The 27226-nt window shown below is 35.2% G+C and overlaps 1 long non-coding RNA gene and 1 pseudogene across 2 annotated transcripts; one reads left to right on the top strand and one right to left on the bottom strand.

Annotated features, from left to right (window-relative positions):
• Positions 1-864: 864 nt before the first annotated feature.
• LOC141628370 (uncharacterized) lies at positions 865-5370 on the bottom strand. 2 transcript variants are annotated; one of them, XR_012537124.1, is made up of 5 exons: positions 5252-5370; positions 2472-2530; positions 2222-2322; positions 1078-1202; positions 865-915 (listed from the first exon to the last, which is right to left on the bottom strand). It is a non-coding gene; the product is annotated as an uncharacterized LOC141628370 (long non-coding RNA). The 2 variants fall into 2 exon arrangements; XR_012537125.1 differs by lacking the exons at positions 865-915; positions 1078-1202 and adding an exon at positions 1707-1775 and having other exon boundaries at positions 1961-2322.
• Positions 5371-19796: 14426 nt separating this feature from the next.
• On the top strand, positions 19797-25604 carry LOC141633918 (heat shock protein 90-5, chloroplastic-like; annotated as a pseudogene).
• The last annotated feature ends 1622 nt before the right edge of the window (positions 25605-27226 follow it).

Below are 27226 nucleotides of genomic sequence, written 5' to 3'. Positions count from 1 at the left end.
TTCTCTTTGTGTAGAATCAAACATGAAATAGGAAAATGTAATCTTTTGCTTATCTATGTGCAGTACACACAACTTCTATTCTAAAGGCAAAGCTTTCCATAATTACCCTTTATGCAGTCATTATCCGTTTTAAAAGGTATTTTCGACATAAATCAATAAATCCGATGTAATTATTGTAATTTTCATTATTGTAATTTTATTATGTCGGAATATTATGTATCAAATTTTATATTATTTCAAGTGTGACCTGACTCTTACTTTCCTTGTTGATTTGGTTGAGTCAGGTCAATATCGGATAACGGGTCAAGTCAGCTCTGATCACATTTGGATTGGAATAAATAAGGCTGCTATTAGTTATCAGTTTAGCCTCGGGTCAGGTCAGTTCCGATTCTCCCAATTTACAGGTTCTATCGGGACAGGTTTCATTCGGTTCGGGTCAGGTTCCTCAAGTCGGGTCAGCTTCTGCCAGCTCTAAGTTTAACATAACCATGTTCTAAAGAGGAAATTCTTCAAGTGAGTTTAAAAAAGTATGTTTCAGCTTTTTCTATGTACTAGTCTCTTGGTTCGATAAATTGGAATTCATAAATTTCATTTATGAACTCTTGGGGGATATTATTAAAGCAATCTTTTACCAATTATTACTTGTATGATTTATGTTCCTTATTAGCCTAAATCGTAATACTCTATTTGATATTTTGGATTGGGCACCACTAAACAAGTCCTACACTGCAATTACCCTACCCCACCCCACCCCGACAAAAAAAGGAGAAAAAAAGGAGAAAACAATGTGAATCTTCACGCATTCACATATCTTAGATAGTCAGATTGTAAAAGATTGATGAACAATTAGCAAAGGCGTATTACCTGTAAACATTTGAGCGCCTTGTAATCTTGCTCTAGTTCCCAATCCTCATGCTTCAACATAAAAATCAACGAAATAATAAGTGAGAGAACAGTGTACACATTAAATCACATATAAGAGACCTTGAATAAAAATAGTACATAGTTAAGAAATTGGCAAGATATGAAATGAGAATGGCTTAGACAGATGGCAATGAAAGATAAAAGAAAGCTTACAATGTCTCCAACAACAACAATACGAAAAGAGGTAGCCATGATGGAGCGAAAAGAACGACACTGGACAGAAGTAAAGGGATGCTCAAACCAAGGCTTGTTGGGTGCACAAACAAATCCGGCCTTCCCTGTAGACATCAATACTGTTAATCCATCTTGTGAAAATCCAAAAATAGTGGTCTCAGGCCTATAGGTAAATATTCCCAAACCCTGATCATTGTCCATGTATAGGTGCTTGTTTGGCAATGCGATTCGATAGGGTATTCGCTTACTTAATAAACCAATTAAAGTTGTTCAGGGAACTAAATTAGTTATTAGTCATTTGAGTTATGTGGTATGGCATAAAAAGCGCCCAGAGAATCTCGAAATGTTATGACTGTTCAAACTTATGTTCGAATCTCCTTTCCTAACAATCACAAGTTTCTAACACGAGCTTTATAACCCAAAAGGCTAATTGAAACGCTATTTGCAAAACAATGTGCTCCATACCTTTCATTCCTATGAATTTTTTAAGCACATAGTACTCATAGGTGAAGAAATTCCAATCTCATATGCAATGAGTGCTAAGTCGTTTCCAATAGGAGACATTTCATTGAATTGATTAAAAAAAGGTAAGACATGATACCACCAAATTGATAAAGCCAGTAGACTATCAATCCCGTGGAGACTCCGTGTCTCCGTGAAGGGCATCAATATATTCCCTATGTGCCGGCGTAATGTTTGTGGTTGCTTTTGAATCAATTTTTAGGTTAAACATTCTCCACCAGACAAAACAAACCTAAAATCCAAAACTCAAACTCCACGACACAAAACATATCTAGAATGAAAACGTAAAACAAAACACATAAAGACCTGGGGGGATCTGGAGTGTACTATTATATTACACTAATGTGATTTGGGTGAGTCAACAGACTATCTTGTTCTATGTCAAATATATTCAAATTTACTAACCTATACTATCTACAGGTATATTTATGACTTTTTGACAACCTAATATGAAGCAAGCAATGGCTTTGTCCAATTTATGCAGTATATGACATCAGAACATACCTAATTTGACAAAAATAAAATGAAACAAAGAAAGCTTATAAGAGTAAAATGCAGCAAAAGCTAAATACAATGATCACAATGGGATTTTTACTCAAACCTCACAATTAACTCCAGTTCCAAATGCACAACTGAAATCACAATCATAAAATCTCCACACCTTTTCTCAGTATCCTGCCAGCAACTAACGCCAATTGACCCCTATTGAGATTGGTTCTATTATATCATCATGGGTACAATATCATAATACAACAGTAGGTAACCACCATAGTAACAAAATTATAATCAAGATTCAGCAATAAAGATACAATAAATACATAAGAAAGTATCATGATATGTATGGCACGCACCGAAACATCAGCTCGCACCCACACAAGCAAAACTGGAGGCGGCCTCAAGATATGTAGTCCTAAAGCAAAGGCAAAGGAACTCTTCACCACCAACTTTCAAAAGTCAAGTATTAAAAAGTTCACACACAGAGAAATCAAATGAATAAGGAGCAAAATATTTCTCTATGGTATCTTATTCAATTGAAATCTAATATGGCATGAAAAGTTCACAACCATAAACGTTTGTAAATTTATTGTCCATAATCATAGTCTTAGACTAGAGAGAAAAGCATTAACATCAATAAGCTGCTAAAAGCACAAGTTCTAAAATTGGCCAGATTAACACGGTGATGCTTAAATTTTATATTTGTCCATATTCAAAAAAAAAAAAGATAGATGATTTCGCATCTCATAAGAATAAACTCAAATATCATCCAAGTTAAATACGAAGGAAGTAAGTAGTCACAAGTTCAAATATATGACTACAACAAGTAGAGTCCCAATTTACCGAGACGATTCGTTAGTGTTGTGTAAGTCAGTTTTGCAAGCAAATCAGATCCAAATATAGCTATAAGTCTATAACCATATTACAGGACTCATTTACGATAAACGGGTTTAAGACCACCCTACACAAGTATGCATTTTACTCATTATAGTACGCATTTTACAATTTTGTCCCCGTCATAAATAAATTAGGTTGTTTGTGTAGCCTTGATTAAATACCAATTCTTATTTAAGACCATCTTAACACTAAGATGGCTCACACACCCGATTAAAATAGAGGTGTAACTAGAAGGAGGTTGTGAGACTGTGAGAGGTCTTAAGTGAGTCCAGTCTTTGATTAAATACCAATCATAAAGAATAAGAAAGGTAGTAATTGGGATGAAGGAAGCAAACAAACAAATTTCAGGACCAAAATAAACCTAAACGGAGAGAGCTTAAAACTTAACTCGTCTCAACGCCTGATAATGATAATAGGGTACGAAAGATCTTCGAATAATCCTTTATGAGGACTCTGTAAAAAGGCAACTACAAGTTGTAGTGGTGTTTACTCGGATAAATGCATAAGACCAACAACAACAACAAGTAAAAGAAAAGTCCAATTTCCTTGACTGAATTTTCCATTTTCCAATAATAATATTCTTGTGTCTGCCATGATTAAAATTTACAATATAATAATACACCCTCTAATCAATCATCTGTGTATACTTTATTTCTTAAACTAATATATTCTCCAGGCAATTTGTGCTTGTTTTTTCAATCTCCCACTATCATTAATCTTTGACCTTCTCAATGCAGTCAGTAAGACTGTAAGTAAGACTACGTCTTCTTTGTACAACCGCACGCTTACAATAATAACTCACAGTAACTACTGTTTTTACTCTTCACTTTTTTTTACTTGACCTCCTGACAGCCCTGAATTATAGTTTCTGCTGACACACCAGTTATATACTTCACTTGTAAGATTTTCAAACTTTCTTAATCACCTTCTGCTGTGTTTTTTTGTTGTCAAATTTAATATCTTTGTATCAGTGTTACTCCGTCCGTCTCAATCATTTGTTTACTTTGGATTAAAATCATTGGGACTGAGGGAGTAGTGTTTTTACAAGGGCCAGGCTGCAATTGCGGACTCAGGGTAATGTTGTCGTTGTTGTCAAGTTTAATATTTTGTCATAATTTGCGGGAGCTATTGAGGAATCGCTAAATTTAGTATCTTTATTATTGGTTAGGCTATAATATAAGATTGTTTCATCTGGGTTTTGTCAGTTTTGGACTAATTTCGACTGTAAGGTGGTTAGATATAGTACCCATGTTAAATTCTGTTGCGAAATTTACTACCGTCCGACTCTTAGGAATTGTCCCATTTAACTGAAATAGTCCTCACAAATCTTAAAAAGTACGACAATTCCAAAGAATTGGAGGTAGTATCTTTATTATTATTTGTTGATTCAGTGATTAGGCAAAGTAACATGTATTACAGGTTTATTTCACAAGTTAGTGTGACAACTGATAAAAACCAGATGTTATAAGTTCTGCTAGTTTAATGTGTAAGGTTGTGAGGGTGTAGTACCAATAACCGGGTTCAAAACCCATCTGCATCAATCCATTACCAGTAGAAATTAGCAATTAGCATAATTTTGGTGAAAAAAAATTCACTAGTGATGAAAATTGCATCAAGTAATGGTGTTTTTGTGCTGGGTGTTGTGTGACTGCAACAAGGTGTTAGTGTAGACTAACTGACTGAGGGATAATTGGGATGAAAAATGGGATTTGGGTACTGCTACTGTTATGCTTATGTTCTCTACTGCATGCCTCTGCACACTCTACAACAACTAGCAAGAAACGTAGAGCCAGGGCTTCGTAAATTCAAAACGCCTAAAATACTAATTTGTGTAATTATAAGGTAAGACCGTCTTTTTAGTACGCACAAAACCCGAAACGCAGCAATACCCACAATGATTTAGCAACAGTACGCACCTCTTTAAAACATTCCCAACAATATGATAATAACGACCAGTAACATAATACCCGTAACGCAGCGATACATTCCAATAATAAACCCGAACCAATCACCTCTAATTCTCACAAACAATCCCTAAGTACCCTATAGCTTATATAATTTCATTACAATATCGTCTTAATTATCATAAAACTTGCCTAAACCTGGTATAAACTCATCCCAAACATTAATTAACAACGCAAACCCATAATAATCTCAACCTTAATTTAACAAATCGTAGAGTATTCTAATAAAAACGATTTAACAAACTGAACAAAACGACAATAGATAAAATACTTACAATTTATAAAAGAGGAATGATCGCGAATAGTGCTGCAAAATCAGTATGAATTGAAAGAGATGAAGGAAAGGAGAAGAAAATTGAGAACGTTGTATGAATGAGAGGGGAAAATAACAAGGGTTTTACTTGGGAGAATAAGGAAGGTATTTTTTTTTTCTTTTTTTTTTTTATAGGAGTCCAAATTTGAATCCGAGTTAAAAACGGAAATCCGATTTTTTAAAATAATTTTTTTACTTCCGAATAATTAAATTGGTATTATATGTTTTGGAAACTCAAATAAGCTTATTTCTAACTTCTAATAGCAACATGTAAATTTCACATTTTCAACTTAGCATCTCCAAACTAACTAAAATTAAGAAATAATGTCATAGGAGTAAATAATAAGAAAAATAACGGGGTGTTACTGATTTATTATCGTTTTTAAGTAAAATGTCTCTTCGTTTATGCGTTGAAACTCACTACATTAATGAGTTACCGTATCTCTGTTGTGAGTATTTGAAACGCTATTTTCAAAACAATGTGCTCCATACCTTTCATTCCTATGAATTTTTTAAGCACATAGTACTCATAGGTGAAGAAATTCCAATCTCATATGCAATGAGTGCTAAGTCGTTTCCAATAGGAGACATTGAATTGAATTGATTAAAAAAAAAGGTAAGACATGATACCACCAAAGTGATAAAGCCAGTAGATTATCAATCCCGTGGAGACTCCGTGTCTCCGTGAAGGGCATCAATATATTCCCTATGTGCCGGCGTAATGTTTGTGATTGCTTTTGAATCAATTTTTAGGTTAAACATTCTCCACCAGACAAAACAAACCTAAAATCCAAAACTCAAACTCCACGACACAAAACATATCTAGAACGAAAACGTAAAACAGAACACATAAAGACCTGGGGGGATCTGGAGCGTACTATTATATTACACTAATGTGATTTGGGTGAGTCAACAGACTATCTTGTTCTATGTCAAATATATTCAAATTTACTAACCTATACTATCTACAGGTATATTTATGACCTTTTGACAACCTAATATGAAGTAAGCAATGGCTTTGTCCAATTTATGCAGTATATGACATCAGAACATACCTAATTTGACAAAAATAAAATGAAACAAAAAAAGCTTATAAGAGTAAAATGCAGCAAAAGCTAAATACAATGATCACAATGGGATTTTTACTCAAACCTCACAATTAACTCCAGTTCCAAATGCACAACTGAAATCACAATCATAAAATCTCCACACCTTTTCTCAGTATCCTGCCAGCAACTAACGCCAATTGACCCCTATTGAGATTGGTTCTATTATATCATCATGGGTACAATATCATAATACAACAGTAGGTAACCACCATAGTAACAAAATTATAATCAAGATTCAGCAATAAAGATACAATAAATACATAAGAAAGTATCATGATATGTATGGCACGCACCGAAACATCAGCTCGCACCCACACAAGCAAAACTGGAGGCGGCCTCAAGATATGCAGTCCTAAAGCAAAGGCAAAGGAACATTTCACCACCAACTTTCAAAAGTCAAGTATTAAAAAGTTCACACACAGAGAAATCAAATGAATAAGGAGCAAAAAAATTCTCTATGGTATCTTATTCAATTGAAATCTAATATGGCATGCAAAGTTCACAACCATAAACGTTTGTAAATTTATTGTCCATAATCATAGACTTAGACTAGAGAGAAAAGCATTAACATCAATAAGCTGCTAAAAGCACAAGTTCTAAAATTGGTCAGATTAACACGATGATGCTTAAATTTTATATTTGGGCCATATTCAAAAAAAAAAAAAAAAGATAGATGATTTTGCATCTCATAAGAATAAACTCAAATATCATCCTAGTTAAATACGAAGGAAGTAAGTAGTCACAAGTTCAAATATATGACTACAACAAGTAGAGTCCCAATATACCGAGACAATTCGTTAGTGTTGTGTAAGTCAGTTTTGCAAGCAAACCAGATCCAAATATAGCTATAAGTCTATAACCATATTACAGGACTCGTTTACGATAAACGGGTTTAAGACCACCCTACACAAGTATGCATTTTACTCATTATAGTACGCATTTTACAATTTTGTCCCCGTCATAAATAAATTAGGTTGTTTGTGTAGCCTTGATTAAATACCAAATCTTATTTAAGACCGTCTTAACTCTAAGATGGCTCACACACCCGATTAAAATAGAGGTGTAACTAGAAGGAGGTTGTGAGACTGTGAGAGGTCTTAAGCGAGTCCAGTCTTTGATTAAATACGAATCATAAAGAATAAGAAAGGTAGTAATTGAGATGAAGGAAGCAAACAAACAAATTTTAGGACCAAAATAAACCTAAACGGAGAGAGCTTAAAACTTAACTCTACTCTACGCCTGATAATGATAATAGGGTACGAAAGATCTTCGAATAATCCTTTATAAGGACTCTGTAAAAAGGCAACTACAAGTTGTAGTGGTGTTTACTCGGATAAATGCACAAGACCAACAACAACAAGTAAAAGAAAAGTCCAATTTCCTTGACTGAATTTCCCATTTTCCAATAATAAAATTCTTGTGTCTGCCATGATTAAAATTTACAATATAATAATACACCCTCTAATCAATCATCTTTGTATACTTTATTTCTTAAACTAATATATTCTCCAGGCAATTTGTGCTTGTTTGTTCAATCTCCCACTATCATTAATCTTTGGCCTTCTCAATGCAGTCAGTAAGACTGTAAGTAAGACTGCGTCTTCTTTGTACAACTGCACGCTTACAATAATAACTCACAGTAACTACTGTTTTCACTCTTCACTTTTTTTTTTACTTGACCTCCTGACAGCCCTGAATTATAGTTTCTGCTGACACACCAGTTATATACTTCATTTGTAAGATTTTCAAACTTTCTTAATCACCTTCTGCTGTGTTTTTTTTTTGTCAAATTTAATATCTTTGTATCAGTGTTACTCCGTCCGTCTCAATCATTTGTTTACTTTGGATTAAAATCATTGGGACTGAGAGAGTAGTGTTTTTACAAGGGTCAGGCTGCAATTGCGGACTCAGGGTAATGTTGTCGTTGTTGTCAAGTTTAATATTTTGTCATAATTTGCGGGAGCTATTGAGGAATCGCTGAATTTAGTATCTTTATTATTGATTAGGCTATAATATAAGATTGTTTCATCTGGGTTTTGTCGGTTTTGGACCGATTTCGACTGTAAGGTGGTTAGATATAGTACCCATGTTAAATTCTGTTGCCAAATTTACTACCCTCCGACTCTTAGGAATTGTCCCATTTAATTATAATAGTCCTCACAAATCTTAAAAAGTACGACAATTCCAAAGAATTGGAGGTAGTATCTTTATTATTATTTGTTGATTCAGTGATTAGGCAAAGTAACATGTATTACATGTTTATTTCACAAGTTAGTGTGACAACTGATAAAAACCAGATGTTATAAGTTCTGCTAGTTTAATGTGTAAGGTTGTCAGGGTGTAGTACCAATAACCGGGTTCAAAACCCATCTGCATCAATCCATTACCAGTAGAAATTAGCAATTAGCATAATTTTGGTGAAAAAAAATTCACTTATGATGAAAATTGCATCAAGTAATGGTGTTTTTGTGTTGGGTGTTGTGTAACTGCAGCAAGGTGTTAGTGTAGACTAACTGACTGAGGGATAATTCGGATGAAAAATGGGATTTGGGTACTGCTACTGTTATGCTTATGTTCTCTACTGCATGCCTCTGCACACTCTACAACAACTAGCAAGAAACGTAGAGCCAGGGCTTCGTAAATTCAAAACGCCTAAAATACTAATTTGAGTAATTATAAGGTAAGACCGTCTTTTTAGTACGCACAAAACCCGAAACACAGCGATACCCACAACGATTTAGCAACAGTTACCCACCTCTTTCAAACATTCCCAATAATATGATAATAACGACCAGTAACATAATACCCGTAACGCAGCGATACATTCCAATAATAAACCCGAACCAATCACCTCTAATTCTCACAAACAATCCCTAAGTACCCTATAGCTTATATAATTTCATTACAATATCGTCTTAATTATCATAAAACTTGCCCAAACCTGGTATAAACTCATCCCAAACATTAATTAACAACGCAAACCCATAATAATCTCAACCTTAATTTAACAAATCGTAGAGTATTCTAATAAAAACGATTTAACAAACTGAACAAAACGACAATAGATAAAATACTTACAATTTATAAAAGAGGAATGATCGCGAATAGTGCTGCAAAATCAGTATGAATTGAAATAGATGAAGGAAAGGAGAAGAAAATTGAGAACGTTGTATGAATGAGAGGGGAAAATAACAAGGGTTTTACTTGGGAGAATAAGGAAGGAATTTTTTTTTTCTTTTTTTTTTTTATAGGAGTCCAAATTTGAATCCGAGTTAAAAACGGAAATCCGATTTTTTAAAATAATTTTTTTACTTCCGAATAATTAAATTGGTATTATATGTTTTGGAAACTCAAATAAGCTTATTTCTAACTTCTAATAGCAACATGTAAATTTCACATTTTCAACTTAGCATCTCCAAACTAACTAAAATTAAGAAATAATGTCATAGGAGTAAATAATAAGAAAAATAACGGGGTGTTACTGATTTATTATCGTTTTTAAGTAAAATGTCTCTTCGTTTATGCGTTGAAACTCACTACATTAATGAGTTACCGTATCTCTGTTGTGAGTATTTGAAACGCTATTTTCAAAACAATGTGCTCCATACCTTTCATTCCTATGAATTTTTTAAGCACATAGTACTCATAGGTGAAGAAATTCCAATCTCATATGCAATGAGTGCTAAGTCGTTTCCAATAGGAGACATTGAATTGAATTGATTAAAAAAAAAGGTAAGACATGATACCACCAAAGTGATAAAGCCGAGATTATCAATCCCGTGGAGACTCCGTGTCTCCGTGAAGGGCATCAATATATTCCCTATGTGCCGGCGTAATGTTTGTGATTGCTTTTGAATCAATTTTTAGGTTAAACATTCTCCACCAGACAAAACAAACCTAAAATCCAAAACTCAAACTCCACGACACAAAACATATCTAGAACGAAAAACGTAAAACAGAAACACATAAAGACCTGGGGGGATCGGAGCGTACTATTATATTACACTAATGTGATTTGGGTGAGTCAACAGACTATCTTGTTCTATGTCAAATATATTCAAATTTACTAACCTATACTATCTACAGGTATATTTATGACCTTTTGACAACCTAATATGAAGTAAGCAATGGCTTTGTCCAATTTATGCAGTATATGACATCAGAACATACCTAATTTGACAAAAATAAAATGAAAAAAAAAAGCTTATAAGAGTAAAATGCAAAGCAAAAGCTAAATACAATGATCACAATGGGATTTTTACTCAAACCTCACAATTAACTCCAGTTCCAAATGCACACCGAAATCACAATCATAAAATCTCCACACCTTTTCTCGATATCCGCCAAAGAACTAACGCCAATTGACCCCTATTGAGATTGGTTCTATTATATCATCATGGGTACAATATCATAATACAACAGTAGGTAACCACCATAGTAACAAAATTATAATCAAGATTCAGCAATAAAGATACAATAAATACATAAGAAAGTATCATGATATGTATGGCACGCACCGAAACATCACCGCACCCACACAAGCAAAACGGAGGCGGCCTCAAGATATGCAGTCCTAAAGCAAAGGCAAAGGAACATTTCACCACCAACTTTCAAAAGTCAAGTATTAAAAAGTTCACACACAGAGAAATCAAATGAATAAGGAGCAAAAAAATTCTCTATGGTATCTTATTCAATTGAAATCTAATATGGCATGCAAAGTTCACAACCATAAACGTTTGTAAATTTATTGTCCATAATCATAGACTTAGACTAGAGAGAAAAGCATTAACATCAATAAGCTGCTAAAAGCACAAGTTCTAAAATTGGTCAGATTAACACGATGATGCTTAAATTTTATATTTGGGCCATATTCAAAAAAAAAAAAAAAAGATAGATGATTTTGCATCTCATAAGAATAAACTCAAATATCATCCTAGTTAAATACGAAGGAAGTAAGTAGTCACAAGTTCAAATATATGACTACAACAAGTAGAGTCCCAATATACCGAGACAATTCGTTAGTGTTGTGTAAGTCGGTTTTTTGCAAGCAAACCGGATCCAAATATAGCTATAAGTCTATAACCATATTACAGGACTCGTTTACGATAAACGGGTTTAAGACCACCCTACACAAGTATGCATTTTACTCATTATAGTACGCATTTTACAATTTTGTCCCCGTCATAAATAAATTAGGTTGTTTGTGTAGCCTTGATTAAATACCAAATCTTATTTAAGACCGTCTTAACTCTAAGATGGCTCACACACCCGATTAAAATAGAGGTGTAACTAGAAGGAGGTTGTGAGACTGTGAGAGGTCTTAAGCGAGTCCAGTCTTTGATTAAATACGAATCATAAAGAATAAGAAAGGTAGTAATTGAGATGAAGGAAGCAAACAAACAAATTTTAGGACCAAAATAAACCTAAACGGAGAGAGCTTAAAACTTAACTCTACTCTACGCCTGATAATGATAATAGGGTACGAAAGATCTTCGAATAATCCTTTATAAGGACTCTGTAAAAAGGCAACTACAAGTTGTAGTGGTGTTTACTCGGATAAATGCACAAGACCAACAACAACAAGTAAAAGAAAAGTCCAATTTCCTTGACTGAATTTCCCATTTTCCAATAATAAAATTCTTGTGTCTGCCATGATTAAAATTTACAATATAATAATACACCCTCTAATCAATCATCTTTGTATACTTTATTTCTTAAACTAATATATTCTCCAGGCAATTTGTGCTTGTTTGTTCAATCTCCCACTATCATTAATCTTTGGCCTTCTCAATGCAAATCAAGAAGATCGTAAGTAAGACTAACGTCTTCTTTGTACAATCGCACGCTTACAATAATAACTCACAAGAACTCATCTGTTTTCACTCTTCACTTTTTTTTTTACTTGACCTCCTGACAGCCCTGAATTATAGTTTCTGCTGACACACCAGTTATATACTTCATTTGTAAGATTTTCAAACTTTCTTAATCACCTTCTGCTGTGTTTTTTTTTTGTCAAATTTAATATCTTTGTATCAGTGTTACTCCGTCCGTCTCAATCATTTGTTTACTTTGGATTAAAATCATTGGGACTGAGAGAGTAGTGTTTTTACAAGGGTCAGGCTGCAATTGCGGACTCAGGGTAATGTTGTCGTTGTTGTCAAGTTTAATATTTTGTCATAATTTGCGGGAGCTATTGAGGAATCGCTGAATTTAGTATCTTTATTATTGATTAGGCTATAATATAAGATTGTTTCATCTGGGTTTTGTCGGTTTTGGACCGATTTCGACTGTAAGGTGGTTAGATATAGTACCCATGTTAAATTCTGTTGCCAAATTTACTACCCTCCGACTCTTAGGAATTGTCCCATTTAATTATAATAGTCCTCACAAATCTTAAAAAGTACGACAATTCCAAAGAATTGGAGGTAGTATCTTTATTATTATTTGTTGATTCAGTGATTAGGCAAAGTAACATGTATTACATGTTTATTTCACAAGTTAGTGTGACAACTGATAAAAACCAGATGTTATAAGTTCTGCTAGTTTAATGTGTAAGGTTGTCAGGGTGTAGTACCAATAACCGGGTTCAAAACCCATCTGCATCAATCCATTACCAGTAGAAATTAGCAATTAGCATAATTTTGGTGAAAAAAAATTCACTTATGATGAAAATTGCATCAAGTAATGGTGTTTTTGTGTTGGGTGTTGTGTAACTGCAGCAAGGTGTTAGTGTAGACTAACTGACTGAGGGATAATTCGGATGAAAAATGGGATTTGGGTACTGCTACTGTTATGCTTATGTTCTCTACTGCATGCCTCTGCACACTCTACAACAACTAGCAAGAAACGTAGAGCCAGGGCTTCGTAAATTCAAAACGCCTAAAATACTAATTTGAGTAATTATAAGGTAAGACCGTCTTTTTAGTACGCACAAAACCCGAAACACAGCGATACCCACAACGATTTAGCAACAGTACCCACCTCTTTCAAACATTCCCAATAATATGATAATAACGACCAGTAACATAATACCCGTAACGCAGCGATACATTCCAATAATAAACCCGAACCAATCACCTCTAATTCTCACAAACAATCCCTAAGTACCCTATAGCTTATATAATTTCATTACAATATCGTCTTAATTATCATAAAACTTGCCCAAACCTGGTATAAACTCATCCCAAACATTAATTAACAACGCAAACCCATAATAATCTCAACCTTAATTTAACAAATCGTAGAGTATTCTAATAAAAACGATTTAACAAACTGAACAAAACGACAATAGATAAAATACTTACAATTTATAAAAGAGGAATGATCGCGAATAGTGCTGCAAAATCAGTATGAATTGAAATAGATGAAGGAAAGGAGAAGAAAATTGAGAACGTTGTATGAATGAGAGGGGAAAATAACAAGGGTTTTACTTGGGAGAATAAGGAAGGTATTTTTTTCTTTTTTTTTTTTTATAGGAGTCCAAATTTGAATCCGAGTTAAAAACGGAAATCCGATTTTTTAAAATAATTTTTTTACTTCCGAATAATTAAATTGGTATTATATGTTTTGGAAACTCAAATAAGCTTATTTCTAACTTCTAATAGCAACATGTAAATTTCACATTTTCAACTTAGCATCTCCAAACTAACTAAAATTAAGAAATAATGTCATAGGAGTAAATAATAAGAAAAATAACGGGTGTTATTCTTGATTTATTATCGTTTTTAAGTAAAATGTCTCTTCGTTTATGCGTTGAAACTCACTACATTAATGAGTTACCGTATCTCTGTTGTGAGTATTTGAAACGCTATTTTCAAAACAATGTGCTCCATACCTTTCATTCCTATGAATTTTTTAAGCACATAGTACTCATAGGTGAAGAAATTCCAATCTCATATGCAATGAGTGCTAAGTCGTTTCCAATAGGAGACATTGAATTGAATTGATTAAAAAAAAAGGTAAGACATGATACCACCAAAGTGATAAAGCCAGTAGATTATCAATCCCGTGGAGACTCCGTGTCTCCGTGAAGGGCATCAATATATTCCCTATGTGCCGGCGTAATGTTTGTGATTGCTTTTGAATCAATTTTTAGGTTAAACATTCTCCACCGACAAAAACAAACCTAAAATCCAAAACTCAAACTCCACGACACAAAACATATCTAGAACGAAAACGTAAAAAGTAACACATAAAGACCGGGGATCCGGAGCGTACTATTATATTACACTAATGTGATTTGGGTGAGTCAACAGACTATCTTGTTCTATGTCAAATATATTCAAATTTACTAACCTATACTATCTACAGGTATATTTATGACCTTTTGACAACCTAATATGAAGTAAGCAATGGCTTTGTCCAATTTATGCAAAGATATATGACATCGAACATACCTAATTTGACAAAAATAAAATGAAACAAAAAAAGCTTATAAGAGTAAAATGCAGCAAAAGCTAAATACAATGATCACAATGGGATTTTTACTCAAACCTCACAATTAACTCCAGTTCCAAATGCACAACTGAAATCACAATCATAAAATCTCCACACCTTTTCTCAAGATCCGCCAAAGAACTAACGCCAATTGACCCCTATTGAGATTGGTTCTATTATATCATCATGGGTACAATATCATAATACAACAGTAGGTAACCACCATAGTAACAAAATTATAATCAAGATTCAGCAATAAAGATACAATAAATACATAAGAAAGTATCATGATATGTATGGCACGCACCGAAACATCGCCGCACCCACACAAGCAAAGCGGAGGCGGCCTCAAGATATGCAGTCCTAAAGCAAAGGCAAAGGAACATTTCACCACCAACTTTCAAAAGTCAAGTATTAAAAAGTTCACACACAGAGAAATCAAATGAATAAGGAGCAAAAAAATTCTCTATGGTATCTTATTCAATTGAAATCTAATATGGCATGCAAAGTTCACAACCATAAACGTTTGTAAATTTATTGTCCATAATCATAGACTTAGACTAGAGAGAAAAGCATTAACATCAATAAGCTGCTAAAAGCACAAGTTCTAAAATTGGTCAGATTAACACGATGATGCTTAAATTTTATATTTGAGCCATATTAAAAAAAAAAAAAAGATAGATGATTTTGCATCTCATAAGAATAAACTCAAATATCATGCTAGTTAAATACGAAGGAAGTAAGTAGTCACAAGTTCAAATATATGACTACAACAAGTAGAGTCCCAATATACCGAGACAATTCGTTAGTGTTGTGTAAGTCAGTTTTGCAAGCAAACCAGATCCAAATATAGCTATAAGTCTATAACCATATTACAGGACTCGTTTACGATAAACGGGTTTAAGACCACCCTACACAAGTATGCATTTTACTCATTATAGTACGCATTTTACAATTTTGTCCCCGTCATAAATAAATTAGGTTGTTTGTGTAGCCTTGATTAAATACCAATTCTTATTTAAGACCGTCTTAACTCTAAGATGGCTCACACACCCGATTAAAATAGAGGTGTAACTAGAAGGAGGTTGTGAGACTGTGAGAGGTCTTAAGCGAGTCCAGTCTTTGATTAAATACCAATCATAAAGAATAAGAAAGGTAGTAATTGAGATGAAGGAAGCAAACAAACAAATTTTAGGACCAAAATAAACCTAAACGGAGAGAGCTTAAAACTTAACTCTACTCTACGCCTGATAATGATAATAGGGTACGAAAGATCTTCGAATAATCCTTTATAAGGACTCTGTAAAAAGGCAACTACAAGTTGTAGTGGTGTTTACTCGGATAAATGCATAAGACCAACAACAACAAGTAAAAGAAAAGTCCAATTTCCTTGACTGAATTTCCCATTTTCCAATAATAATATTCTTGTGTCTCCCATGATTAAAATTTACAATATAATAATACACCCTCTAATCAATCATCTGTGTATACTTTATTTCTTAAACTAATATATTCTCCAGGCAATTTGTGCTTGTTTGTTCAATCTCCCACTATCATTAATCTTTGACCTTCTCAATGCAGTCAGTAAGACTGTAAGTAAGACTGCGTCTTCTTTGTACAACCGCACGCTTACAATAATAACTCACAGTAACTACTGTTTTCACTCTTCACTTTTTTTTACTTGACCTCCTGACAGCCCTGAATTATAGTTTCTGCTGACACACCAGTTATATACTTCATTTGTAAGATTTTCAAACTTTCTTAATCACCTTCTGCTGTGTTTTTGTTGTTGTCAAATTTAATATCTTTGTATCAGTGTTACTCCGTCCGTCTCAATCATTTGTTTACTTTGGATTAAAATAATTGGGACTGAGGGAGTAGTGTTTTTACAAGGGTCAGGCTGCAATTGCGGATTCAGGGTAATGTTGTCGTTGTTGTCAAGTTTAATATTTTGTCATAATTTGCGGGAGCTATTGAGGAATCGCTAAATTTAGTATCTTTATTATTGGTTAGGCTATAATATAAGATTGTTTCATCTGGGTTTTGTCAGTTTTGGACTAATTTCGACTGTAAGGTGGTTAGATATAGTACCCATGTTAAATTCTGTTCCCAAATTTACTACCCTCCGACTCTTAGGAATTGTCTCATTTAACTAAAATAGTCCTCACAAATCTTAAAAAGTACGACAATTCCAAAGAATTGGAGGTAGTATCTTTATTATTATTTGTTGATTCAGTGATTAGGCAAAGTAACATGTATTACAGGTTTATTTCACAAGTTAGTGTGACAACTGATAAAAACCAGATGTTATAAGTTCTGCTAGTTTAATGTGTAAGGTTGTCTGGGTGTAGTACCAATAACCGGGTTCAAAACCCATTTGCATCAATCCATTACCAGTAGAAATTAGCAATTAGCATAATTTTGGTGAAAAAAAATTCACTAGTGATGAAAATTGCATCAAGTAATGGTGTTTTTGTGCTGGGTGTTGTGTGACTGCAGCAAGGTGTTAGTGTAGACTAACTGACTGAGGGATAATTGGGATGAAAAATGGGATTTGGGTACTGCTACTGTTATGCTTATGTTCTCTACTGCATGCCTTTGCACACTCTACAACAACTAGCAAGAAACGTAGAGCCAGAGCTTCGTAAATTCAAAACGCCTAAAATACTAATTTGAGTAATTATAAGGTAAGACCGTCTTTTTAGTACGCACAAAACCCGAAACGCAGCGATACCCACAACGATTTAGCAACAGTACGCACCTCTTTCAAACATTCCCAACAATATGATAATAACGACCAGTAACATAATACCCGTAACGTAGCGATACATTCCAATAATAAACCCGAACCAATCAACTCTAATTCTCACAAACAATCCCTAAGTACCCTATAGCTTATATAATTTCATTACAATATCGTCTTAATTATCATAAAACTTCCCCAAACCTGGTATAAACTCATCCCAAACATTAATTAACAACGCAAACCCATAATAATCTCAACCTTAATTTAACAAATCTAAAAACGATTTAACAAACTGAACAAAACGATAATAGATAAAATACTTACAATTTATAAAAGAGGAATGATCGCGAATAGTGCTGCAAAATCAGTATGAATTGAAAGAGATGAAGGAAAGGAGAAGAAAATTGAGAATGTTGTATGAATGAGAGGGGAAAATAACAAGGGTTTTACTTGGGAGAATAAGGAAGGTATTTTTTTTTTTTTATAGGAGTCCAAATTTGAATCCGAGTTAAAATTGGAAATCCGATTTTTTAAAATAATTTTTTTACTTCCGAATAATTAAATTGGTATTATATGTTTTGGAAACTCAAATAAACTTATTTCTAACTTCTAATAGCAACATGTAAATTTCACATTTTCAACTTAGCATCTCCAAACTAACTAAAATTAAGAAATAATGTCATAGGAGTAAATAATAAGAAAAATAACGGGGTGTTACTGATTTATTATCGTTTTTGAGTAAAATGTCTCTTCGTTTATGCGTTGAAACTCACTACATTAATGAGTTACCGTATCTCTTAAGAATTTGTGTAATAAAATATATCTTAAAGCTACCCTATATATGACAACAATTCTTTAAAAAATCATTTCGACTTACTTTATTCGCTCATTATAATTTACAATATCTCAACCAAAGTTGGCTGGTGTGAGTGGTAAGGGCTCTCATCTCTTAAACAAGTGGTCAGGAGTTCGATTTCTGACTCTTACGAATGAAAAAACCAAACTTGGAGGGGTCAACCCATTAAATTGCCTTCAGTACCCCAAAGGAGATTGCCCCAACTGTCGGTAGGGGATACTCCTAGTCAACACCCAGAAAAATAATTTATAATGTCTCAGTAATGGCATACCAAAACCGTAAACTTCTTTTTTTCACTTTTAATGAGTTTGGTTGGATCGGAGACGGTTGGGTATACTTAGGGTAGGCATTTTGGGCCGGGCTAAGTCGGGCAGCATAAATCCGACACGGGCACGGTGAACTAAATGAGGTGGCCCGGGTTCGGCACGACCGAGTAAGAGAACGACCCGACGCTAAAATTCCAAAAAGCACGTGCCTAGGCACGACCTGACACGAAGCACGATGGGCTAAGCACAACGATTTTAGGGGTTAATAATTAAAAAACATTAAAAAAAATACCTGAAGCACGACGGCGGCACGAGTCCAGCCCGACTTTGCCTTGGCCAAGGGCGGGCCACGGTGGGAGGTGGAAAAAGAAGACTGGCACGGCACGGCACGGCACGGCACGGTCCGAAAGCACGATTGGCCCGAATTTGCGTCATTCTAAAACCTCCCAACTCTCTACCTAAAACGCTAAAACCCTTTTTCACTCTTCACTCCACTTCTAAACTTTTTTTTTTTTTTTTTTTTTTTTTTTTTTTTTTTTTGGTGACGAGGAGGTTGGATCCTCCCGGACACAGACCCCACCCGCAGGCGCCCGTACCATGTGAGTTCTTTCCCGCGGGGATTATTCCCTCTCCGGGCGTCAGGTCCCCAGGAAAGTGTTCATTTAGGGAATCGAACCCAGGACCTCGCAATTCCTCCTTAGGAGGCTTTGAGGTTACCCTGGAATTCCACTAGACTCACACATCTTGGGTCTCCACTTCTCAACTTATCTCTTCCAAGTTTCCAAATTTTCATGGTGCCTGTTCTAAATAAAACCATACGGTCCGTTTTTCTTAAGATCATTGCTTTTGGTCTGAAATAAGACGGGTAACATGTCATCATTTTACAATAAAATGGTTATTTTCTGATAACATGTTACCATTATTGTTCACATCATTTTCAGGGTAAAAAATGACACCCCTAGTCATAACATTTTGTGAATTAATTGGTTACATTTTCTTAAAAAATGGCAACATTTTATCCGTCTGACAAATAAGACCAAAAATGTCCGTCTGAAACAAGAATTTGTTTTTTTTTTTTTTTTTTTTTTGGTACGATGAAACAAGAATTTGTGAAAACCATAATATCTCCTTCTCTTACTTCACTCCCTTCTTATTCTTCATTCACCCTTAAAATGCCCATCTCAATAAACTCAATTTTAGCACTAATTTTTGCCCTCAAAATAAAGTACCAAGAGATTGTGTAAGATTTAGTATTGGTAAGAAAAACCAAAGAAATTTTAATAATAGCAAATTGTCAGTGCGTTGTGATGTTGCTGTTGCTGAACCAGTGGATACGGATACTGAAACCCCTGTTGAGAAATTTGAGTATCAAGCTGAGGTGGGTTTATTTACAAGACCGTCTTTTTGTATGATACCTATTGACTAGGTCCCGTTCATTTATTTACATTTTTTATTCGTTGTGCGGAGTATTTTAATCAACATTAAACAAATGGTTGAGACTAATGGAGTACCAACAATATATTAAGGTCTCTCATGTTTGTATGATTAAAAAAGTTGTAATCTTGGAACAATTGATTACAGGTTAGTAGGTTGATGGATTTGATAGTTCACAGTCTATACAGCCACAAGGAGGTTTTTCTTAGAGAACTTGTCAGGTTTGTATGCATTCATAGTTCCATACTACCTTGGATCGTATTATCATGTCATTTCTCACATGGATTTTCTTGTTTCTCTCAAAATGTGTAGTACAATGGCTCCTACAAATTGTCGGGTAAGGGGGGTTGGGGTTGGATGTACGCAGCGTTACACATGTGTTGGCAACACCAATGAGGCTTTTTCGAATGACCCAAGTTGAAAATTACATCAAGATTGTCATTGAAGGACTACTATATCACATTTCTCTAAAAAAATGTTTAGTATTAATTAAAAGTTACAAAACTAAGCTTCTATGCTAAGAACCATGTGTACCATGTTATAGCTGCTTTAGGTAGAATTGGGTTTACCTTTGTGCTGTTGCAATTGTTGCTTCTTGGAATGACTATGATCTTACAGATTACAGTAGTGATACATAAGGTCATGTGCTGATAACCTGTTTTCCCCCTCTCTATTTAGCAATGCAAGTGATGCTGGACAAGCTGAGATTTTTGAGTGTAACTGAACCCGCTCTACTTGGTGATGCCGGAGAGCTAGTAATTCGCATAAAACCTGATCCTGATAATGGGACTGTCACAATTACGTAAGTTAGTAATTCTGTATCAATAGTATCATACTTCATTAATTTATAGGAAGATGATGTTATACTTTGTTCATGTTTTTCTTGTTCTGTAGAGATACTGGAGTTGGAATGACAAAAGAGGAGCTAATTGGTTGCCTAGGAACTATTGCGCAGAGTGGCACCTCTAAATTCCTCAAGGCTTTGAAGGTATCTCTAGAATTTAGGATTTCTAATACTTTGAGCTACTAACAAATTTTAGTTATTCGATGCAATTCATGACATCCATTGTGGGTTTTTAAGGTTTCCTCTAAGGCACTAGGATAATGTTGTTTTGAGCCTTTGACAATCTCAACTGTAAAATTATTAATCATGTGCAGGAAAACAAAGATCTTGCCGCTGACAACGGTTTGATAGGACAGTTTGGTGTTGGGTTTTACTCCGCATTTCTTGTTGCAGAAAGGGTAATGAGACCTTGAACGCTTTTTTTTTTTCTTGGCGCCTTCAACAGTGAGCTTAAGCAGATGACATCATATTAAACGGAAACCTCCCCTAAATATGTCTCTCACCAAGTTGTTGTTTCTACCAAAAGCCCAAAGTCTGACAAGCAATATGTTTGGGGAAGCGATCGTGAAATTGACTCATATGTCATCAGGGAGGAAACTGATCCTGAGAAGCTTCTGAAGCGAGGGACACAAATCACTTTGTATCTAAGGGTATAGTGAATATTTGATTCTCTATTTCTCTTTGTGCTATGATTATTTTTCCTTGATCAGTTCTTGATGTCCTGAATGATCAATAAATGATTGAAAATTGCCAAGTTGGAACTTGGAAGTCAGTGTCATAGAGCTTGAGACCCCAGAACTTCAGTTTCGCGGAGAACTCGTTGTTGCTTTCTCACCTAAAGTCCTCTTTCCCTTTTGCCTTACAGCCTGATGACAAATATGAATTCTCGGAGCCTACAAGGATCCAGAATTTGGTGAAGAATTACTCGCAATTTGTTTCCTTCCCTATATACACTTGGCAAGAAAAATCAAGATCAGTTGAGGTAATAATTTTCCTGGTTGAATATGGCTTTTTTTTTGCCATAGTGATTATTTGAAGTAGGGAGGCCTGCATTTATTGTTGTAGTGTTTTCTGCTGGAAACCGAGTTAGGTTAGTAATTTAGTGTGCTGATGCATGGTTTGGCAGCCGGTCAGCCGTTCCTCTTAACTGAATCATCTGTACTGTAATGGAGTTCTTTTACAAGAATGTTGGTTCTTCCCCGAAATGTATTAAACACTGCATGAGGCAGCATTAAGCTAGTCGTTAGCACATATATATCACTATCTAATCGGCTTTTCAGGTGGAAGAAGATAAACCAGAGGTATATGCCTGTCTCTAGTATAGTTACTTTTTTTAAGTTAAGTGGTACTTGGCTCTCATCTTTGACTTTTTACTTCCAGGGTGAAAAGAAGAAGAAAATGAAGACTATCACTGAGAAATACTGGGACTGGGAGTTAGCCAATGAGACAAAGCCTATATGGGTAAATACACCTCTGTAACCCTATTTTTACTCGGTATCTAGTATGCGTGAATCGTGATAAGTTCTTCTACTTCTTCATGTAACATGTGTAACACGAATAGTTTGAGCGTACTTGAGCATTGTGTGACATGATTCCCGTTTCGCTATGCGGTGTAGATGCGAAATTCCAAGGAAGTTCAGAAGGATGAGTACTATGAATTCTACAAGAAGACCTTCAATGAATTTTTTGATCCTCTTACGTGCACCCATTTCACTACAGAGGTATGAGATATGAAGGAACTTCTCTTCTGTCATTAGGTTTCAGCTGTAATTGAAGTGGCGATTGACTTGCTCTTGGCATGTTGGATATTGTGCAGGGTGAAGTGGAGTTTCGTAGTGTGCTTTATATTCCTGGAATGGCACCCATGAATAATGAGGAAGTCGTAAATCCAAAAACAAAGAATATACGTTTATACGTTAAACGCGTGTTTATTTCAGATGATTTTGATGGTGAACTGGTTAGTGCCCCTCTATTTGTTTCTGTGTTTATTGCTATTGTATACTTCTACTGCCGTATACAAGGAGTAGTTATCAAACAGTGGCGCTAGACTTGTTGAGGTCTCTTCCCATGTGAGTAATGAGGCATTCTCTCACATTGGTCGAACTAAGAATGGTAAACTGGTTTATATGTTAGTGGGCTAGGCTAGTTTATAACTTTTTTCTTTTCTAGGCTTCTAGTGGTTATGCGTCTCTTATACGTCATGGACTGTGATGTATATGACTGTAACTGCTACATGCAAAACTTTCAGCCTGATTATCTAGATAACCCAAGACGTTAGATGAATTAGAATGATTTCGGCTTATCTATGTTTATAAATAGATGGTGGGCAATCATCATTGTTTACTATCTTGCCGAATCTGTATTAGGGAGCATCCTTTATTTCATTGATATAACATGTTCAAAATGTTTTCCAAAGGCGTACTTGCTGATAAGCAGAATGAATGGTAACTTATGTATAGAATGTTCTTGATTTGCAGTTTCCTCGATACTTGAGCTTTGTGAAGGGTGTTGTGGATTCAAATGACCTTCCATTGAATGTTTCCAGAGAGATACTTCAAGAGAGCAGAATTGTAAGACACGAATTTCATTCTCTCTTTTTGGCGTTCTCTCTGTAATCTGTATGTGCAAAACCATTCTTTCCGTTTACTGTTATAGACTGAGCTTTGATTTGATTTGGTACAGGTAAGGATTATGAGAAAAAGACTAGTAAGAAAGACATTTGACATGATTCAAGATTTATCGGAGAGTGAAAGTAAAGAGGTTAGTCACATTTATTTTCGTGTTTTTTCGCTTTTGAAAGTTCAGGGGCTTGGTTTTACTGTACTCATATTTGCCATTTCAGGACTATAAAAAATTCTGGGAGAACTTCGGAAAGTTCCTAAAGTTGGGATGTATTGAAGACACTGGGAATCACAAACGCCTGACCCCTCTTCTAAGATTCCACTCATCGAAAAATGAGGAAGAATTGATTAGCTTAGATGATTATGTGAACATGGGTGAAAATCAGAAGGCAATCTACTACTTGGCAACGGACAGCCTTAAAAGCGCTAAAAGCGCTCCTTTCTCGGAGAAGCTATTACAAAAAGATATTGAGGTAGAGTATGTCTTTGTTATGGATTAGTTAGCGTAATAGTGTTGGCTGGCATTCAAGGTCTTGCAAACTGCAGTAGACTATAAATTTTACATGGCACTTATTACTTCAATGTAAGGGATTAACTAATTGTGTCGAGATGTAACCCTAAACCTAAATTTGGCTGCTTTCACTAACACAAAGAAAGCTAATATTCAGTACTTGGTTGTCCATTGTAGATCCTATATTTGATTGAACCTATAGATGAGATAGCGATTCAGAATCTGCAGACCTATAAAGAGAAGAAGTTTGTTGATATAAGCAAGGAAGATTTGGAACTTGGTTAGATGGTTTTCTCCCGACTTGCTTGTTTTTTTTTTCCCTATAAAATAAAACCTTTTCATATTATGAATTATGACGAGAAATGCCATTTGATCACAATTAGGCGAGGTTACTTTATTTCTAACATGATGGAATTCGTACCACAGGTGACGAGGATGAAGTGAAGGAACGGGAGACGAAACAAGAATACAACCTATTATGTGACTGGATAAAGCAACAGCTTGGTGAGAAGGTGGCAAAGGTTCAAGTGTCAAATCGCCTTGCTTCATCCCCTTGTGTACTTGTTTCGGGGAAATTTGGTTGGTCAGCAAACATGGAAAGGTATGCCGGTATATGATTGGAGTCTTCCTTTCGATAATGTGCTTTCATTTGTATTTGATGTTTGATTGCTCATCCAGGCTGATGAAGGCTCAGACCCTTGGAGACACTTCGAGCTTGGAGTTCATGAGGGGCCGTAGGATATTGGAGATCAATCCGGATCATCCCATTGTTAAAGACCTCAATGTAAGTCATCTTACTATTTGTACTTAAATCTATGCAAACCCGGGTTTCCTATTGTCCACAGATCCTAGCCTCCTAAGTCCTAGGACATACAATTTTTAGGGAAAATTCCATTATATTGGTAAAAATCGTCAAAATTGATTGATGATTGATTTATTGCGGTTACAAACAGGCTGCTTGCAAGAATGCTCCAGACAGTAGTGATGCCGTAAGGGCCGCTGAGCTGCTATACGAAACTGCGCTCATCTCCAGTGGATTCTCGGTGAGTAATAAAAAACACAAATAAAAAGCTAATTAGCGCAAAAATACGAGTTGAGTTATATACTTATATTTAGAGCTTGTGAGTACTCTGAACAGCCCTAATGAGACTGTCTTTGATGTATAGCCGGAGAGCCCAGCCGATCTGGGAAACAAGATATACGAGATGATGGCAATGGCCCTCGGAGGTAGATGGGGTCGATTAGAAGATTCATCAGACGAAATTTCATCCAATTCTGATGTGACCGTTGAAACCTCTGAAGCCGAAGTGGTTGAGCCCTAAGAAGTAAGGACGGAGAACGACCCATGGCAAGACTGATGATTTTGCTGCTATTAGTTATTAGACATCATTTTTTATGAGTTCGAGATCATTCATGGGATTTCATAGTTAACATTTAAAAACCGATGTGATGATTGAGTACGGTAAAATTTTGAGGGAGATAGGATCATTTTAGTATTTTACTGTTATTCCGCGCATGCTATAAATAAAGGCACTTGATTTGTTTTATACTAAGTAGTATTGAATACAAAATCCTTGGTTTGTACTAAATCGTGTACGATCTCTCTGAACCGAGAGTGTTTTTACTAATAACACCGATTTTTAATCAAAAAAAGAAGACGAGAGAAACTCGTGTTTGTCGAAAAGCGTTGGGATTGGAATAAGGAGGAAAAACAATCAGGGAATTTGTTATGGCGCCGAATATAATAAATTTGAACTGATAACAGTGACTGTTGAATTGCTGGTGATACAATATCTTTCTTAGATTCTAACCTTCATAGACAAGTTTGTGACGGATTTTGTCCGTCTGATAAGAAAATAAACAAGAGTTTCATAAGGATATGAATTTTACATGCATTAGGAAACTAGAAAATGTGAGTTTATATGATAAGTTGGAAGTCCTAATTTGAATCAAACTCTTAACCAATAAAATATAATTAAATTTCATGTATTATATAAATGAAATTATTATTGAAATGAAATGAAATGAAATTCTCTTAAAATTTGTCAAATTTATCATGGAGAAAGGCGGAGTTATGCAAATGTTGTTGATTTTCTGTGCTTTATTTTTTTGCATTGCAGTAGCAGATGATCCATACCGTTTTTTCGACTGGAATGTTACTTACGGAGCTATTACTCCGCTTGGCGCCCCTCAACAGGTCGGTCCATTAATCATTTTTCTTACCCCTTCCTGTAGGTTTCCAATTAAGTATACCAACAATAACAGCGAAAAAACACAGCACAATCGTAACTGTTACACTTATGATAGTCAACAACCTTTTCTTTTCGTCTGAACAACGACTTGAATTATGTTTATCATCGTCGCCATCAGAATAGTTTTTCCGTTTATTGAATGTTCTGATGTTAATATTGATTTGCAGCGATAGGAGCTGAAAGGCTGTAGAGGGAGTTGTTTTAGAGCTGTGATATGGCCGGAACTACAAGTCAGAAGACTGCTGGTGGAAGAGTAGCGAACGGATTGTTGAATGGGCAGCGTTGTCAGTCGAGTGATGCATTAGCTGACTGGAGGTCTTCTGAGCAGGTTGAGAATGGTACCCCCTCGACCTCACCTCCGTAGTGGGATACTCATGACAGTGATGTTGATGGAGGTAATAAACATTCGTGGCTGCGTAAATTTATGCTTAGTTCACTGTCTGTTGTTTCCTCCTCGAACCCATGCTTAATCAAGAGCCGTTCATATCTGCAAACAAAGGATTTTAACTGGTTTACATTTCTAATGGAGCCGAAAAGATCATAATATTTTGGTGCTTGATTATGATAAAATTAAACAAAATAGTTTACTGAATTGGTTCTGTTTCTTTTTATTGTGAAATAGTAGTCATTTGACGCAATTATAGACGCAATTTTCGCCAGTCATTTGGGAACAAGAGGCTCTCATGTCTTGAGCGGTTTCATGTCAGCCGACCCATCATTTTGAGACTAAACCGCTGTTGCTTTTGTATATGAAAACAAGACGCTATCTAACATAGGGGTAAAGTTGTGCAAACGTGACCCTGCCTTACCTTGCCATTAGCGAGAACCCTTGAGGCATTGGGCTATTTGTCGTGGCTGTTGA

Source organism: Silene latifolia, chromosome 2, assembly GCF_048544455.1.
Source record: "Silene latifolia isolate original U9 population chromosome 2, ASM4854445v1, whole genome shotgun sequence".
NCBI classification, from domain to species: domain Eukaryota; kingdom Viridiplantae; phylum Streptophyta; class Magnoliopsida; order Caryophyllales; family Caryophyllaceae; genus Silene; species Silene latifolia.
Note: the sequence above shows the minus strand (reverse complement) of the source record. Positions and strands in the feature narration are given on the sequence as shown.